This window comes from Balaenoptera acutorostrata, chromosome 12 (assembly GCF_949987535.1).
Source record: "Balaenoptera acutorostrata chromosome 12, mBalAcu1.1, whole genome shotgun sequence".
NCBI classification, from domain to species: domain Eukaryota; kingdom Metazoa; phylum Chordata; class Mammalia; order Artiodactyla; family Balaenopteridae; genus Balaenoptera; species Balaenoptera acutorostrata.
This window is the reverse complement of record NC_080075.1, coordinates 44,004,042-44,024,152: the sequence shown is the minus strand read 5'-3', so window position 1 is coordinate 44,024,152 and position 20,111 is coordinate 44,004,042. Positions and strand designations below refer to the sequence as shown.

At 42.0% G+C, this 20,111-nt stretch overlaps 1 long non-coding RNA gene across 1 annotated transcript in view; it reads left to right on the top strand.

Moving 5' to 3' along the window:
* The window catches only part of LOC130709418 (uncharacterized), a 147,929-nt gene that overhangs the window by 31,176 nt on the left and 96,642 nt on the right, over window positions 1-20,111 (top strand). The gene's annotated exons all lie outside the window — the stretch shown is intronic.

Here is a 20,111-nt window from a genome sequence, read left to right as displayed (position 1 = left end):
CAGCACTTTGTGCCTTCTCTAATAAGTTAATGTCACTCCCATCTTCTGGCACAATTCAATTCAGAAGGGCCGCAATGTATCATTAATGCATTAAAAAATGTTGTGTTTTTAGACCGAATACCTGGAATTAGCTGGGAGACTGACGATCCAAAACAGACTTTCTACAGTGCTTGGGAGCCCGGAGGAAGCAATTCTTGTTTCAGCATCTGCATTATCACAGCAGCCCCTGTACTTCAAAGGTCTGTGCAGGATGCTCAAAATAGGCACCTTGCCAAACAGAAATTGAAACACATATACGTACTACACTATTTGCCTTACAGAAATTAATTTTTATCCAGCAGCACCTAGGATTATTTAATATTTATCTTTAGCTGCAGGAAGATGAATCTGTTATTTTATGAGTTGATTTTGTTATTCTACCTGAGTGTTTCAGTCCATCTTTCCAGTAGGAGACACTTATGGTCTCCTCTATCCCTTGCCTATCACCCTCTTTATTATTATTATTATTATTAAGTACCTGGAAGCAATGGGAAGATTCATTTTTTATCACTTGATTTCCCCCAGTTGGTTCCCCGGGAAGAAATGACCATGTCCTTTCAACGATCTGAGCAAATTTTAAGGTCTAGGATCATATCAGCTGAATAGACTCGGTGGTGGTAGTAGGTACTGAAGAAACAGTTTTGGATTGCAAATAAAGAAACCGAGTTCTAGAGCCTGTCGCCTCCTTTGTGACCTGGGAGAGATCCCTTAACATTTTCCGAGCTTCCCCCTCATCATCTGTACCTAAGTAGTTTAGAGTCAGTCCCTACAGAGCTCTTTCCCCTAGCGATTTGTCATTCTGAAAGGCCACCAAGGTCCTACAGTTCCTCCTTCTGTTGCTAAGATTTCAAAGGGTTGTGTGCTATGTTGATTGTTTGCACCCGTGAAATTAAAGCACCAAGAAAGGAAGGTGTCAGTGTGTTGAATAACAAAATGACTGATAGAGTATCAGGGGGACTTGAGTGTATAAAAAGTCACAATATTGCAAAGTACCTTGTAGAGGGAACTGTTAAACATCAATGGAGCATTGCTGTGTCTGCATCATCAGCAGTTCCCTGTGACCACAGTGAGAGAGATGCTAAAATGTCATTTCATGGACCACATTATGTGCTGCTTACGATGAATATTCTGGCCATGGTTTATTACATTTTTGATAAATTGTAACTTCTTGGACCCAAATTTGGTTAGCTTATCTCTAGTGCCATTTAAATATCTTAAAAGACTGAATTTGCCCCAAAGATTTAATCATCATTCAGCAGCAGTCTGTAACCATGTGGTACTAATTTAAATTACTGTAGCAATGGACAAGTCTCTATCCAGAAATTAATAAATGCAATTTATAAGGAATGTTAAGTAACAACTAACAATTTAATGCTTTGTGAGCTTCAGCCAAACTGATTAAATAATTAAAACAGATTTCTAGCGATAGGGGAAGAGATTTTACCATAAAAGAGATAAACAGTTTGGGAATTGTATGCATTCTTTTAGACATTTAAGATAATTAAATCCAAAACCTATGTTAAAAATAACACTAAAGGTCTGGTTTAAATCAGTAGTGGGAATTGCCAAGTTAAGAGCTGAATATCATCCTAAATGTCTGCTCCATTGTTTTAAATAAGGCATTTGGGGACTCTTTGAGCACTGGGTCAGCTTATAGAGCCTGCTATTGGTGGGACAATATTGGTCTCAAGCATAAATAAATGTATTCAGTGGAACTTTCTTCTTGCTATGATGTTTTAGGCTTTTACTAAGCTAAACTGGATGTTTAGATTTCTCAGAGTTAGTTGTTGTACAAACCTAAAACTTCCTTGTATATGGTTTTCAAATTCTTATTTGTTAAAAAAGGTAAAGGAATTTAGAGATCATAGCTGTTTTGATTTTATGTGTAATAAGTGTAATATATACATTTATAGGCTCAAAATAATTCAGTTTTGCAACAAATTGTTGAGCACTTGTGTATATACAGTACATGTATGTCTCTGTGATACAAAGATAAATAAGGCAGGGAAGCACTGTCTTTTGTGATGAATAATAATTTTGTAGGCTGCAAAAGCAGATGGTAGCCCCCTTGATAGAAATGACCATGGGTTACAATGGGACATATTCCTTTTAAGAATAAGTTTTTTAAAAAATTTGCACAAGTGAATCAAATCCATCAGTGTCCATAAATCATCCTTTATATTGTATCTGCAGCCCACCAAACCCAGTGTAAAAACTATACATCCGCTTGTGTGAGGGCTCTTACCTTAACTGTGGGAAAGCTGGATGGTGGTATCTACAGGATGGAGTGTAAATGTGGAAATTGTTGGAAAACCATATTTTGGGGGGGGGGGTGCCCAGTTAGTGAATGCTAGCTGGTTGAATTTTCACTGACCTGGCCAGCTGTTTGGGGGTCAAGTAGATGCAAATTGAATGTTCTACTGCACAATAGGTTAGGAATTCGTTATCTTCCAAATTGAACTTATCATGCTTTCCTCAAAATGTTCTTTTCTTTATATGATAACCAATTATCCTGGTTTGCCTGGGACTGAGGGGTTTTCTAGGATGTATATCTTTTCGTGCTAAAACTGGAAGAGTCCTGGGCAAACCAGATGAGTTGATCGTGCTGCCTTTTAACTTCTCCTCTTGTCTTCTCTATCCTGATTAATCATACTTTCACCTATTCAGTTATTCTGACTTTTCCATTTCTTTTTCCACATCCAAATTGTCACTGAATTTTATCAAGTGTTTTATTCCTCCCTCTTCTCCAGACTCTCAATTGTTGCCTTGGCTCGAGCAGTATCATGCTTTTGCCTGAACAATTGAAGCAACTGCTAAACCGAAAGCCCTGTCTCTAGACTTGTTCTCACCCCAATCTCCCCATGACTCAGCTTCCAGTGATATTTAAAATGCCTATTCACTTTGCAAAGTCTTCAGTGTTACTTATTACACAAAATCTCAGTTTATGTACATGGTGAGAAAAAAGGCCCTCCATCATCTCGTTCCTGTCAAAATCTCCAGGCTTACCCCCAACAACACTCCTTCTTTTTTTTTTTTTTTAACTAATTAATTTTTAAAAAAATATTTTTACATTATTTTTTTGGTTGTGTTGGGTCTTCATTTCTGTGCGAGGGCTTTCTCTAGTTGCGGCAAGCAGGGGCCACTCTTCATTGCGGTGCGCGGGCCTCTCACTGCCGCGGCCTGTTGCGGAGCACAGGCTCCAGACGCGCAGGCTCAGTAGTTGTGGCTCACGGGCCTAGTTGCTCCACGGCATGTGGGATCTTCCCAGACCAGGGCTCGAACCCGTGTCCTCTGCATTGGCAGGCAGATTCTCAACCACTGCGCCACCAGGGAAGCCCCCAACACTCCTTCTTAAACTCTATTCTCCAGCCATTTGAATCCACTTGGCGTTCCATGGGGGCAGAATTCACACGTGTACTGTACACCTTTGGCTATAATATTTCCTATTTTTGGAAAGTCTTTCCTAGTCCCTTTTTCATCTTGCAAGCAACTACTTACTTTTCAAGACCCAGTTCAAGCATCACATTCCTGTATGAAATTCTTCCTGCCCTCAAATAAAACTGACTGTTGCTAATTTGGGGCTAGACTGTGCCTTATATACTCATCCTGCATCTAAAAACACATGTTAACAGTTACTTATGTAGTTATTAGTCTTCTGTTCTAGATTATATACTCTTCTAGTAAAGGAAACCTGATTTATTAGTATTTATTTCCAGATTTGGGTATGAGCTCTGACACATAACTGACAATGAAATGTTGATGGAGGGGAAGAAGAATCTGTCTTCCGCACCATGGGAACTACTCTGAGACCACAAGGCAGTGTGTGTGCTGCATCTCTAAGCACTTTGATGATGCCCTTCTCATATCAGCTGGCTGAAACTTGAAGTAGTAGTTATTTACTTGTTCATTGTTTTACTAGTATATCTTCTATATCCTCATAGAGTAACTTCCAGAAGAAAATTTTATGTCCACATATTAGAAGAGGTACATTTTTATATCATCTTTTTTATTCTTTTGCTGTATGAGTCTTGATTCAAGTCTAACACTGTTGACTGTCTATCCAACATCCATTTCTCTGCCCCACCCCATTTCTTTATCCTTCCAAGCAGAACTCTGTGTATTCCAGGGTCACCTCTCCACCATAAGACCACGTACTCTGGAAAGGTTGACTTCCCTTCCCTAGGCTCCTAACTAGCCTAAGGCAGCCATGGTGGCCCCATTCCCCAAAGCTACGTAAAGATGGTTTGAGGTTCCGGCTTGTGACACAATTCTGGCCACTGAGATGTAAGACAAGTCTGCTGGGAGTCTTTTGGAAAGGTTCCCTCTCACAACAAAGGTACCCAGGAGGAAATGGTCTCTTATTCTCTGGATGTTGTTCTGTCTATAAGTGACACCTAAAACTACTGTGGCCATTTTGTGACACTGAAGGAGGCCAGCTTTTGGATGAAGCCAACACTAAGATCAGCATAGCAGCAAAATAGAAGGACCCCAATGTTTGATGTCATTATGGAGTCTCTGATCCTACTCCAGTTAGACCCCTCAGTCTCCTTCTTCTAGACTTGTAATTATGTTCCCTGTGGCTGAAAGTCTCATAACTGACACAGATGAGTTTAGCATTGTAAACTGAGAGGACCAGGGCCATTTGTTTAATACATACCACATGGTACTTCACAGGTAAGGATAAAAATGCTTAAAATATACTTGGAATAAAGGCAGAAGCCCAAATGACCATCTGAGAAGATTCAATTGCCACCATTTGTTCAATAACTATGTTGAATGAATCAATCAATGAATAAAGATTCTGTTGGAGGAATTGTGCTAAGTGCTTATAAGGAACACAAACTCTAAGCGGTCACATCCTTTCTCTATATGAGCTAATGGTCTCATTAGTGAGCTGGGCAGTGACCTAAATTACTATACAATAAAGAAGAAAGTAATGGATATTACAGTAGTGATAACAATCTGACATTTACTGAGCAATTACTATGCACCTGGCGCTATTCTAAGTCCTTCCCAAGGAGTTTTATTTGCACCAACTATATCTTCTCTCTCAAATATTTTCCTCACAGACCACTTCAAAGCCTAAAAATACTTATATTCCTATATCTGTAGAAAGAGAGAAAGAAAGAAAACCACTGTCTTTCCTGACTTTGCTTTTCTGTCAAGATACCACCTTATTTCCCTTTTCAAACTGCACTAATTTTTTTCATTAATAAACTTTCCTTTTATGTTCACAAAAAAACCGAGTGGAAAGCCCAGAGATTTCTCATATACCTCCTGTCTTCAAACAGGCACAACCTTCCTCACCATCGACCTCTGCCACCACAGTGGTACATTTGTTACAATCAACAAACCTACAGTGACCCACCATCACCCAAAGTCCGTAGTTTACATTAAGGCTCACTCTCGGGGTTGTACATTCTATGGGTTTTGACAAATGCAGAATGGCATGCACCCACCACTGTAGTATCAGACAGAATAGTTTCACTGCCCTAAAAATCTCCTGTGTCCTGTCTATTCATCCCCATTCCCCCTTCCCCAAGTTTTTTGAAAAAATAAATAAATCACCCCTTCTTCTACGAGCCTTTATTGTTCACATCATATTCCTTCTTTGATCCACTGCACTTATTTTCAATCCCCTCATTTTTTTCAAACTGCCCTGAGAAAGGTCACGATGGACCATGATATGGACAATTCAGTGGCTGTACCCACTGCCAGTTCCTTCTTTTGTCCTCCCCTCCACTGCAACGCCATCTGCCCAGTTTATCCAAGCCAGAAACCGCGGGCCCATGCTCAACTCTTACCTCTTTTCCTCTCCCACTTGTTAGTTCTGTCTCCAGAATCTCTATTGCATGAATTTCTCCCAAGAGAAACACAACTTTTCCTACCTGCCCTCAGAGGCTTTCATCCTCTCCTGGAGACCTCTGTAAAAATCTCCTAGCCTATTCTCATGCCAACCCAACCCTAGAGTGATGTCAGAGTAACTTTCAAAACCACCATTCTCTTCTTGCCACTCCCTGGTTGGAATACTTTAATAGTATCTCTTTCCGGCAGAATAGCATCTAAACTCCTCAGCACGGCGGCCCTGGAGGTCTTCACAATCCTGCAAAGGTGCTACCTCCCTGGTGTCACCTCTAGCGGCTCCTCCTCCGCGCTGTCTCTCCGACCTCGACTGAAGTGGCCTGAGTCCCGAACGTGTGTACTTCCGACGCTCTGTGACTTTACCCGGTCTCAGCTCTCTGTGTGGAATGCCCTCTCTCCCTTGTCCAGGTCGTGAACTTCTACGAACACTGAGGAACAATGCAAATGTTCCCTGCTTTCCTGTTCATCTTTTCTAACATAGCTCCCTTATCAAAGCTCTTGTGCTGGGTTGTTATATGTGTTTCCCTGTGTTCCTTACCCCTTCTCTTAAATGTGAGCTTTTGAGATAAGGCACTTTGTATCATTCATCTCAAAATCTCCAGTACCTGGTACACTGTCTAAATAGGTACAGAATACTTACATGAGCCAGACACTCTTCAGGGCACTGTATATATAACATGAACAGAGGACCGTCTTATACTCAGGGGACATAGCATTCTATTCTAGTAAGAGAAGACAGATACAGTGAATTTAGCAAAGGGCCAGTGCCATTAATGAATGAAAATGTTAAGACATAGATAGAAGACGTAGGGAGTGGTAAGGACCATTGATAAACTGGGCAGTCCATGACCCACCCAAAGGCATTTATTTAAATTCACATCAAAACCTCAGAAGCTGTGCACAACTTGGCCCTCTGAACATATTTAGGGGCCAGATTTGGCCAGTGGACTACCTCTTTAAGGTCCTTGTTGCACAGGCCTCTCTGTTCCACATCCTGTTCCTTGAAAAATCAGGGAGAGACAATAGATCCTTGAACCCTGGCAGAATTTCCTTATTAGTCTGACTCCAGTCTACCTTAATAGCAGCACCTTACTTGTCTTATCCTCTTTATCCTGTGCTTGTAGCTTTATGATTTTTTTTTTTTTTAGCAGCCACAAAGTTGTTCTGAGAAAATGATCCTTTTATATTCCTTGGAAAAAATACTCTTGTACTTGGAACTCAAAGGCCCAGCAATGAGAGTGCAAAGGCGGCAAAAGAGTGTGGGTTCTCTTATACCAGATTCAGAAGTTTTGGTGTCTTAAAAATAGCTTCAGCAATCATCCATTTTAGGGGATAGGAGAACAAAGAAGTACGCCATTCATATGTGTGGGTATGACTAGAGGGCAGAAAAATAAAATCGTAGTGTCTTAAAGTTGAAAAGACACCTAAAGATAATTCAGGATTAACTCTCTCATTTTACAGATGAGGAAACTGAAGCTCAGGAATTAGTAACTTACCAAAGTTGTGGACCTTAATCTATTCAAGTAGCACTAATAGTTGATCATCTACTCTGCCCCCATGTTAGTAGCTAAGGGTTTCAAACAATAGAAATGAATGTGGGCTCTGACCAGCAAACTGGAGGTGTTTTCCAAATTTTTGTGACCTGAATAACCTGCTCTTAATGGGGAAGAGACCCACGATAGAGGTAGCTGGAGCTGCATCATAGTTGATAGGAAGCTGTGAGGATGGTGCATGAAGTGTGTGTAACTCCAGCCTGTAAATTAAACCAAAAGGCTTGCAGCATTATAAGTTCGATGGTATGTGGGAGAATGGTACTATGTATCTATTGCATTATTCATTCATTGATTCATTTCCTCATCCACAAATGCTGAGCCCTTACTGTTACTGACTTCTGAACTAAATGCTGCAGCGGCCACCGTGTTATAGAACGTTCCTCCCTCCTTGGGCTCAAAGAGCTCCCAGTCCCACAGAGGAGCTAAATGAGCAAGTAGATCATCACGGTGCCCTGTGCCATGCGTTCAAGTGTGTTCTTCCTGGGTAAAAGGGAACCTTGGACTGGACTCTGCAGGCAGTTTGCTCTAAGTCAAGTGCCGTATTAAAAACACTTTACCGTACCCTTCCTAGTCATGCCAGCAGTACCACCCATGCACCAATCATCCTCTGAAGAGCCTTTCCCCCTCAAGCAAAAATAACCTGCTTGGAAGATATTATGAAGAGCTTTTCTACTTCTTCTGAAGTTACAATACCCGCCAAGTGACGTACCCTGTGTTTCTGTTCCACTCTTCCCGGAAGGACCAAGGCTCCTGAGTCATAAGATGGCAGCCATCCTTTGCAGCCATTGGCTCCTGAGGAGCAGGCATTTCCATCCATCTGCAAAGGGAAGAAGAATTAGCCGCCTGCTTGAATCAACCGTATGTGCGCTGGTGGGGAGCTGTTAGAGATGTACCCCTGACAAGAGCCGAGTTGCCCAGCCGGCTTCCCTTTATCAGATGGGCCGGTGCCAATCATCATTGTTCTCTCAAGGTGAAAGCAGGAGTTGTTCCCCGTTAGAATATGGTACCCTTCTGGCAGGGTCATCGTGGCGTTAAGATGCATAGCATTTGTCAGGTTTGCCTGGGACTTCTGGAGGTTTAGTTATGAAACTTGTTAATTGAGCTATAAATATAGCTGCAGCCTTTGCCTTCCAGTAAGGCAGTGTGTTAATTTGGGCTTGGCAGGGGGATGGTACAAGCTGCCAATGTTATGTTAGGATTAGTAACGTGCGGTACATTTTAACTCCACTTTCCCATGTGCCACGCTTTCCTCCTCTGTTTGTTATCTTTGTGAGGGAAGGGAGAAGAGGAGAAAGCAAGCTCATTGTGTTAGGACTATTTATCTGTGAACCTGCCCTGCACCCTACAAGTCTCCAAGTGGAAAGAGTTAGAAAGATAAGTGAAGAAAGCCACGTGCTCTACCCCCGAGGGTTCCGCCGCAGACTTCTGCCCTGAGATTAGTGCAACCACAGTTGCCAACAGCAGAGTGTTTGCTCTTGCTTACTCCCAGGAACTCCATATTTAGGACATCTCTCTGTTCGTTAAAGTGAAAGTGATAATCATAAATATATGTTCTCCGTAATACAAATATGTTCTCCCTCTCTTTTACATGCAAGGAATTACGTGTGGAATGGAGTGGGTTTGTTTGCTTATTTCTTCCTTAGATACTTATTAAAGGGGAAACATGTCACTTGCTCATCTCACTGAGGAAAAAAAATGTGACGGTTTTAAACTGTACATAAAAACAACTTTGGTTGTGTACTTTGTGGTCTTAGAGGAAAGGAAAGGGTGCTGTAGAAGCAGTTATTACCCTGCCTATTTAGAGATGCTTGGTAAGTGCTAGCTGAATGAATGAATGAATGAACGAATGAGTGGGTCTCACTTAAGCTGTGTTTTGAAAGAGTGGTCTTTGTAGATTATCCAGTTGATCATGTCTGCTTTCTTTTCTTAAAACATATCAGTGACCTGGAAATAGGTTGGCAAAATGTGGAATTCTGTTTGTTGGAAATGTGGTAAAGAAAAGAACTCACTTCCAGCTAAATAGTATCAAACATTTAATTTTTTTTCTAAATGCACCTGGCTTGAGTAGAAATATGAAAGAATGTAGAAGCCTAACATCCTGTGTGGGTCTCTGGAGACAGCACTGACTGCATTTCCCTGGTTATGAAATATTAGTGAGATCAGCTGCAACTCAATATTCTTTGTTTTTCATTCTGCTTTCCCCTCCATGGGCATATCTCTCACCCCTGATAAGCAGAAATTTCCAACTCCTTTTTGTTTTGTTTTCTTTTGTTTTGTTTTGTTTAATTAGAGCTGGATGTCTTTCTTCCTTCTTGAGTTGAACTCTAGAAATGAAGACGGTATGTCATGGATGAAGAAATGTGCTTCACTCTAATGAAGATTGTGTTCATTTTTTTTTTTTACAGTGAAACCGTAGCCTGCCTCAACTACACCAGCTGTTAATTGTATTTTCCTTAAGTCCTTTTGATATTCATTTGAAATGCATTTTATAACCCATCTGGTAACCTTGCTGCTAACCAACAATTATAGTCTGACATCTGAATACAGAGAATTTGGGACAAGCCACAGTTGTACATGGAAACTTTTAAAACAACGTCTCCCTTAATATATTCTTTACTAAAAAACATTGTGAAGAAATGATTATAGCCTCACTAAATTCTGACATGCTAAAAAAAAATGGCTGTTCACGCTTTGAAAATTTGTACCAACTTCATGACTGGGGAAATTGAGAGAACAATAATAATAATAAAAAAGGCACCAGCTCTGCCAGGCAGTCCACTTTTTTGTCCGTTCCGCCCCATTCACAAACTTGACACAGCCTGGACCCATATTAATTCCAACTGTTGGAGGTGGACAGAGATGGGGTGCTGTTCACAATGTGGTTACTTTGGAGACTGAAGACTCTGGAATCTAAGCGATAGGATTATTAGAGTCTGAAGCAGGGCTGCTATGGGCACTTGTGGGTTTTTGTACTTAGGCACCAGGCCGAGTAGGCAAGTGTGGGCTGGAATCTAGCCCTGGTACTTCTTGCCAAGTTGTGTGCCCCAGCTTGGGGCTGCATCAGCTGGGAGGAAGGGTCCTTTCTGCCATTCAGCTGCCAGGTTGGAGTGCCTTTTTGTAATTCTCACAAAGACGCACTGTGTGCTAGAGGTGGCCTTGGCTGGAAATAACTGTTTGTGGGATCTCGTCCTTTCCACCACTATTGTGTATCTGAAACTCTCCTGCCCACCCTCATCTCTCTTGGTGGGAGAAGGAGTGAATTGTCTGATGGGGGGAATCTGGAAGGAGAAACCAGGCCTAGGTAGCTCTGCCTCTTCTTCTGTGTTTTTAGGGAACCAGCTACCTGGCAGGGGCACACGTCGTCCACGTGGGCATGGGTGGTAAGGAGGGGAGGGAGGAGAAACCTGACCCAGTCCAGCATCTCTAAATCTAGGAAGCTGACTTGCCCATCTTTCCCAGTCTTGCTTTATTCAGTATGAAAGGTTATAATTTGCCCTCCCCCGCCCCCCATCAGCTCACTTTTTTGTCTCATTTTTCCATTAGTTCAGAATTCAGGAAGAAGGGTGATACTTACTGGGCTTCCCCCCAGGGTCTTAGAGACCATACAATTCCCCATTTTCCCCACATCCATACTTAGAATTGTCCTTTCCAGCAGAAGCCGGGAACTGGTGGGCCATTGGCCAGATCCAGCCTACATCATGCTTCGTTCGGCCCACAGAGTGTCTTTTGAAAATAATGGCACCGACACTGCAAAAGGGGAGAGTGCATGTACGTATCAAGATTTCTGGCCTTTCCTAAGCAATCAGATTGGAAAATCTGGCCACACTGGGCCTGCCTCCCCCCAGGGAAGCACTCAGCCTGAGTGACACTCCCTTTTTCACGGGGTATACACCCCCAGCCCGCCCTGTCCCCTCCACTCTCTGTTGGCTCTCGGGCTGAGGTGTGGTGTCAGCTACCATCTGTCACACAGTTCTTGTTTGGAAGTAAATGAATGTCCTTTTATTCTCTGTCCCTTTCAAAAGTTGACTGGGAAGTCTCCACTTATGAAGACACATGGGAGAGAGCAAATGCCTTTATGGAACCATAGATTATTTCCATATGGTTAAGGCATATTTTTTTCCCTGGATGATTCGCACATTATGCTACCTATTTGGCTCCTATTGTCATTTGGGATTCCTTCAGCATTTTTTAGAGAAAGTCTTTATGTTCTTTCCCAGTACAGCCAATGAAAAGGAATTTGCTGCTTCCTTAGCCAGCCCATTCTGTTACATGGAAGCTCTTCCGTGTCTTAACCTGATACCTGGCCTCAGCACTTCACAAACAATGATATTGGCTCAGCCATCTGGTGCCCAGCAAACAAATATCCTGCTGGTAGTTCTTAGAATTGTTCACTGAGGTTTCTTGTTCTTCTTCTGGTTGTGGGAGAATTTCACTTCCAAGCCCTTGTAGTTAACCATGGCACAGTGACTTGCATTGGCCAATGAAATGGTCACAGAAGGGATGAGTGCAGTTTTCAGGGAGAATCTGTGAGAATCAGTGTGAAATGAACACTTCACCTCTCTTCCCTCTGCTCATGACCGGGGACGCTCCGGGTAAGGGGCTCTTTCAGCCCGTGTCCCTGAGTGAGAGCAACTGGAGTTGGGCGTCCCAACCGTCACCCCCACCCCAGATCAGAGATGGACTTGTAGAGCATGAGAGGAAAAATGAATTTGTTTTTGTCGTTCTAAGCCCCTGAAGTCTGAGGGTTGTTTGCTCATGCTGCAAACCCAGTCTATCTTGACTGACAGACCCCTGCTTCCACTTGGCTGTTCTGGCATTTGAAGAACATTCCTTTGCCTTCATTCTTCTTTTCCTCTGGAATAAATTTCCATTTAATGCATGCTTGTATGTTTTCTAGATATGCGACAAGTTCCCATTCCACTCAATTGTAAGAGAATCTCTCTTAAGATGATTATCTCTATGGTCAGCTCTGCCAACAGCTGCAGAGCACTCCAGAACAGAGAGTGAAATCTGCCTTGAGGCCAGAAAAAGAACAATGTGACCCATACCTTATTTAAGAATATGTCACCTTGGGCCGGTTTGCTATTCTATCTAGCCCTGAGTTGTTTCTAACAGGGGCACCAAGACACATGCCTTGGGGAGTGCAGTTCCCGTCCATGGGGTTGGCCTCTGGGAACAAGTATGGGTGTTCTTCAAGTTTCCCATTGAGCTCCTGCCATGCTCGAATGTATCCAAACTCCTTGAACTTGCTGGTGTACTTAGCTTTTTTCTGTAAGCCTAGACTTACCTGGGGGAGTAAGCTCCAAGGTTTACTGACTAGTATGCAAATACTCCCTTTGTTGGTTCTGAACAATGTCTTCCAAAATTCAGGAAACACTGTCTGGTTTTAGTATTCTAATTTTATAGGCTTGAACTCCATAACCTTTGATTACATGAACCTCCCCTGTCCTACTGAGAAAAGACTTTTCCATTTGGGGGTTATTTATAAGGATTTTTAAACATTCCTAATAATTCATCAGAATTGAAATAGTATATAGTATACTAGATATTAAAAAAATAAATCTACATTCATTTATCCATCCACTTGTCTATCCACTTGTTAGTATATCCTGTTCTGTTTCTGCCTAAAGGTATGTTTGGGTGGTGTGAAGGGTGGCAAGGAGAAACTAAATGGGAACTACAAACAGAAAACAAAATTCCTATTGCTTCTCCCTACACACCTCCTAGGCCCTCCCCTCTCCATGGGCCCCCATTCGGGATATTAGAGAGATGAAGGCAGAAGATTCTAAAGGCCAAAGTGGAAGCCTGGGCTCATCACAGGTATTTCAGTGGGGAAACCATTTTGATCTATCCACTGATGATAACTTTGGGCAAGGTACAATAGAAAGAACTTGAAATTCTGCAGTAAGAAGGTTCTAGCTCCAGTTCTGGAGATAGTGAGGCCATTTGTCTGGGCTAAGCCTCACTTTCCTGTTTTTTTCTTTTTTTTTTTTTTTTTAAGTTTATTTATTTTTTTTGTTTAGGGCTGGGTGGGATCTTCGTTGCTGTGTGCGGGCTTTCTCTAGTTGTGGCGAGCAGGGGCTACTCTGTTGCAGTGCACGGGCTTCTCATTGTGGTGGCTTTTCTTGTTGCAGAGCATGGGCTCTAGGTGCACGGGCTTCAGTACTTGCAGTACACGGGCTCAGTAGTTGTGGCACTTGGGCTGTAGAGCGCAGGTTCAGTAGTTGTGGTGCACGGGCTTAGTTGCTCCACGGCATGTGGGATCTTCCTGGACGAGGGCTCGAACGCTTGTCCCCTGCATTGGCAGGTGGATTCTTAACCACTGCGCCACCAGGGAGGTCCCTCACTTTCCTGTTTTGTAAGATTTTTTGCTCGACCTGCCTCACCGAGGTGACCCTGAGAGTCAAATTCCCTATGGGAGCATTCCTGTAGAGTAGACTGCTCTGAATGGGCTGAATTGTTTTCATTACTGTTCTTCCATCCTACACAGCTAGAAGAGGCATATTTTTTAGGAGGGGCTGGTTTTCCCCAAAACGTTTTGGGTGGCCCCAGTCGGCCCTGTGCTTCTGCCATCTCTTCCTCCACGGCCCTTGAAAGAACGCAACTCCAAAGAGTAACAGTGAAGCATGTTTCCTGCGCCAGGTCATCTTCACCTCTCTCCCTGCTACAGATGGACGCCCCTGAGGAATTCAGTATCTCTCTGTCCTTCACTGGGCTTTTTGCTGAGTTTATGTGGGAAGTCCGTGAGGTCACAGGACCTAGAAAAGCTAAAGTCTGACTTGGCAGGAACTAGAACTTCTGGCTGTGCTCAGATATTGGACTTTCCTGGCATGGGATGTCTCTATTGGAGGGCCATGCCACCTGGGTACAACGAGGCTCTGGAGGGGTTACCAGCAGGATCCAAGGATGCTGTGGAGAAGGAAGGCCTCCAAGAGCTGTCAGCAGGCCACTTCTATACAAAAATCTCTCTTCTCCTTCCTCCAGAGTAGGATGTGCTCCTTCACTCCATCTCCCACTTCTGTCCCCTGGAATAAGGTTTTTCTCAGACAAGCATGGTTTAAGGATTGCCAGTGCAATCCTGATAACTGAGCACTTGGTCAGTAATCTTTTCTTTGGGCAGGGACTAGCCATTTTCCAGTTTATTTTCTGGATAGTTGGAAGTTTCTGTCGTGTTGCTTTTAGCAGCCTTAGGAGCTTATTGTCAGGGCCATGCAGAAATATGCTTTCTGTCAAGTTTTGGTTTCTGAGGTAGGAATGCCTGTAAATCATTGCTGCCACCTTGTTTTTCATTTTTTTAAGAGAATTATTTTGAAGCCAGACCAGCTGTGTGGTGGACTGAATCGGTGAAGGAAAAAGAAGGGGATTCTGAGCGATCTAGTCAGTCCTTTCTGGGAAAGCAGATTGTGGGTGAAAACAGGGGTATAAATGAATCAACAGATATTACCTTTTTATGTGTCCTCCCATCTTAAGCGTATTCGGTATAATAAGAATATCTAAGCCGGAGGGCAAGGCTTTGTGATCTATGCCTCAGATTTATTTCTACTCCCTGCAGCCACTGCTTCGCTAACCTTGCTCTGCCCGCATCATCTTTCATCCTTCCAAAGTAAATAAAGGGAGTCCTCGTCAGCTTTTGTTCTTAATTAGCTATCAAAATTTGAGGTGTCACCCAGACTTTGAAGGCTCCTCTTGACACTGTCTTAAGAATGTGAGGGTTTGCCCTGTTGTCCTTGACTAACTGGCCTCTCTTCCATCAGCGGTCTCTGAGATGCATGTAGCCGTCTCTGAGATGCATGTAGCTGCACACGCATTTTCTGCCTGGCTCCCATCACCAGTTCCAGAGACGGTGGAGCTCCTGGCCTCTGTTTGTATGTAGAGCTGTCTGAAATGCATTCGGGATCTCTTGAGGTGAAAAGAGTTATATAAACAGAGACTGTTATTATGGATTCTTACTACAGATGGAAATGACTGGGTATTCTCAAAATAAATAACATTTCATATTTTTATAGATATGTAACATAATATGCATGTGTGTGTGTGTGTATGTATTTATATTCTTTCCATCTTGAATACACAGCCTCTCCTTCCTTAGCACTTGGATAAGCCATTCATTTTGCCTCCTGCTTTTTTGATTCTCTTCTTAAGAATTCATTTAATTGTTGCCAGCATTTGGAGAGTTAGGATGAAGCGGTTATAGGCTTCCTGCTAGCTCCTGCCAGATAAGTCTGCCATGGCTATAGCAGTTAGGAGAGCTGAATGCTGAAAACACTTAAGTTCTGTTTTTCCACTTCCCCTCTAAAGAGAGATCAATCAGCTTGTGGCTCAGCATAATCACAAATGGAAACTTCCTAGAAGAGGCGCCCAGAGTTAGAGGATTCAGTGTAAGGCACCTAGATCCAGAAGTTGCTTTAGATATTTTGGGAATCCCCTTCTTCTTTTTATTGAATCGGTGTATTTATTTTCCTTGAATTTTAGAGGTCAAAGCATGCTGTATCTCATTTACATTGATCTACTTCCAGTGAAACAAACAAGTGAATGTAGGTAAATGAATGATAGGATTACAACTTTCCTAACGGTGCCATTCCCACAAGGAAAATCCTGAGTATTGGGACCCTGTTGCCTGGGGTTTGCAGAAAAAAGCAAAGATGCCAAAGATTTATCCCGAGACATAGAGGAGGAAGATTGGCATCCACAAGTCCGGGCAGCACAAGGCGGACAACAGCTGGCTGTGCCAGCTCCACCTGGCTCCAATAAAGGACTGGCTAGCATCCTTGGCAGTGGCTGGTGGGAGAGGCAGGCAGAAGCCAACTGCCCCCAGGCTGGCCAGTTCTGGTGGAAGGAATTGGAGGAAGGAGAGAGAGCTGGGTGAGAGGACCTCAGGCCCTCAGTATGGTGCTGAGAAAATGGCTGACTTGGGGGAATTCAGGCCAATTAGAGAGTGATCCTTTCACGGCAGCCATCTGGACATGCCTGTAAGGGGGCTGAGCCTATAATTGGGAAGCTACCCTAAATGACAACTTCCAAATTTTAAGAGGATTTGATCGAATTTTAAACTAAGATTTATTGAAAGCCTCATCTATAAACAGGCTCTTTGATAGGTGCTGGGGTCTCTAACAACAATAATCATAATGGTGATAATAACAAGATGATGATGATCATTGCTAACCTTTAGTGAGCATTTATTAAGTGCCAGAATCTGTTACATGCCTCAGCCATTTACTTCTCACAATCTTCTATAAGGTAGGCATTATTTTTATTATCATCCTCATTTTAGAATGAGGAGACCAAGATTTAGGGAGTTTAAGTAATATGCCCAGGGTCACAGAATTAGATGATACATGTGTAATCTAGACTATGCTAAAAATATGTGGTCTGTACATAAGGAACTAATAGTCTAGTAAATAAAGTAGACATGAAAGAAAATACACAGTAATAGTGAAAATAATCCCACAGTAATGCACTGTGCAACAGAGCAAATTCAGATATAGCATGGTTGAATACTGGATTTCATTCCTGGCTTCAAACTCACCTACACTCAAAACTTAATGGCATAACAACTCAACTTGTTTTTTTAAGATTAATTTTTTTGGACTCCATTCATAGTGATGTGGAGGGGTGTCACTGTAGAGTAGCAGCAGTTGATTTGTATAGTGTACTAATAGTGGCTGTTTTATTGGCCATATACTATAAAGTCATTAATTCTAGTCTTTACAATCATTGGGAAAAGTAAATAATGTTATCCCTGGTGTACAAGCCATGGAGCTCAAATAATTTGCTCAAAGTGCAGAGTTAGTAAAGTGGCAGAGCTAGGTCAGAGCGGAGACTGTTCCAATCTCATGCTTTCTTCACTATGTGCATCCATATTGCCTCTCTCCAATAAGGTAGGATGTACGTGATACAATTACACAGAGGAAGAAGCATATTTAATTTTATGGAAAGGGTTTGCATAGGGAAGAGAGAGCAAACATTTATGGAACTCTTCTTCTGTGCCATCCACTGTCCTGAGCACATAGCATGTATTTTTTTTTTTTTTCATTTAATCTTTGTAAAAACTAAGTCAAGACTTATGGACGAATAGGAATTTTCCAAAGAGACTGTGGGGAGATGTGGCTCCTAGAAGAGGGAATAGTGTGATAAAAGGCATAGAGGTATGAAATACTATGGCGTGTTTGGGGGAATTAGAATCATTTTGGTATTATGGAAGCATAAAGAGCAGTGCAGAAATAGAGAATTTGTGGTTGTGAAGGAATGGAAGATGGCAGTGACTGGAGATGGGGTTGTAAAGATAGAACCGCAGTGACCTTCTGGAGGGCCTAGGACCAAGGAAAAGGGATCTTTTCCTAAAGACATCAGCTAGGTGGCAGAGTCAAGGGAGAAACAAGTCCAGGTAGAAATTCGATCTTCCAAAAAAATCTTGAAAAACAAAGCTATTATCCCATTTCTTTTACATCAAAAAGGAAACAAGTTCAGCTAGAAAGATGAAGGACTTTAGCCAAAATCATACAGTTTGTAAATGGCAGAGCTGGGCTTTGAATTCACATCTTTCTGGCTCAAAAACCCACGTTTATCTATTATCCCAAGATGTTATGCTTGAAATGGCTCATTCCCATATACTGGAAGGAAACTGAATAGAAAGAGGGTGAGCAGAAAGTGTTCAGCAGCTTCAGACCTGCTCATTCAAGATTGTCCTGTTACCAAAATAAATTTTTCTCCTTATAGATTTTTATTAGAATTCCTAATATTGCACTTGCCATGATGAATTTTTCAAAATGTCAGTCAAGAAACATGATGTTTAAAGATGGAGTCACACAAGAGCGTGAAGAAAAGGAACACTTCAAGTCAAGGTGGAGCTTCTCCCACTCCTTTCACTAGGCAGGTCACCACTGTTTAAAATTTGAAAGTAGGGCTCCCAAGAATTGCTGCCAAGAATACATGCACAGTGACACCCAGTGAGGACACAGATCTTACCGGAAGTCCCCTTGCCTAGTCCCGGCACTGAGCTGTCTCCATTTGGAGTAAAGGCCTCATTTTTTCTATCTATACAAAAATGCCATATAGGTTAGCAGATGCCACCATCAGGAAAGAATGAAGCATCAATAAATTGGCAGTTCCTATTAAAAGTTTTATCTGGTCTCCACATTTTACATCAAGGAGCACCACCGGATACATAAATGGTAGAATTTAACTTCAAAGTTAATGGTGCTTTCAACCTCTACCCCAAATTGTTGTTAACCTTCCCATACATTTGCTATTCTTGATTGACACTACAGATTGGTTTGATTTGGTTTCTGCTTTTATTTTGTCCTAACATCTAGAGAAAGAGCTGTGGTACAGTAGTCAAAGAATTCACTTTTCTACTCACTAGTTGGCTGAACTTTGCCATGTTGGTTACTTTCTCAGAACTCTGCTTTACTCGGATTCAAAATGGACATGATAATACTTCACAGAGGTGTTTAATGGGCAGGGCCTGGCTGGAAATAAGAGCTAAAAAGTGGTCATGACTATCTGATTATCTGTGTGTTACACAGTAACAGAGTCAAGATCTTAACACAGGTGCATTTTCATACAACCTGGCCAGAACTGCTATCACTCCAGAGCCCCCAGGTGACAGGTTTACTCCAAGGACAGATAATGGATTATGGACTCAAAATGGGGAGGTTGTGACAGACATATAAGGACCAGTCTTCCAGGTGGTCCGATGCCATACCACCTCTAGCCTATTTTATTTGTTTGTTTTGCTATCCTCTCTTTGGATGAAATCCAATTCAACATGACTTTTTTTTTTTTAAAGAAGGATATTTATTTTACTTTTTTTTTTAAGGAATTCCTTTATTTTTATTATTTATTTATTTATTTTTGGCTGTGTTGGGTCTTCGTTTCTGTGCGAGGACTTTCTCTAGTTGTGGCAAGTGGGGGCCACTCTTCATCGTGGTGCGCGGGCCTCTGACTATCGCGGCCTCTCCTGTTGTGGAGCACAGGCTCCAGACGCACAGGCTCAGTAGCTGTGGCTCACGGGCCTAGTTGCTCCGCAGCACAACATGACTTTTTAATTAATATAACATGTGTTACATATAAAGCTACATATTAATATTAAATATAATATATATTTAGGTTATACATTAATGTAAGTAAATTGTCTCCAAGTCTTTGCTCAAATGTACATTCTCAGTGTGGTCTCCCATGATGACCCAAAATAAAATCAACCTTCCTCGTGGCACCCCTTCTTTTCTTTTCTGCTTTTTTTTTGTCCTTGGCAATTTTTACCATCTAATATGCTATTTAATTTTTATTTTGTTCATATTTTGTTTTTCTCCTCTGATCAGAATACATGCCCCATGGGAGCAAAGATTTTGATTTTAAAAAAAATCTTAATAGTCTTTTTCCCAATGCCTGGAATTTAGTAGGAGGTCAGTATTGAAAAATATTATCTTGTTGCTTTTCTCCCTGAATTTCCAGGACATGATGGCTTACTTTACAAAAACTCATCCATAAAATGCTTTTTCTTTTGATAGTTAAGATAAAATTCCAGACATAGAAGCTCTAATTAGCATACTCAAAAATTTTACATGGCCCATCATTTATGAAAACCAAAGTAATTGGTTGGCTTGTGGGTTCCGACAGAGTCCTTTATTCTTCAGTGGAGCTGCTTTGTTTTCTCAA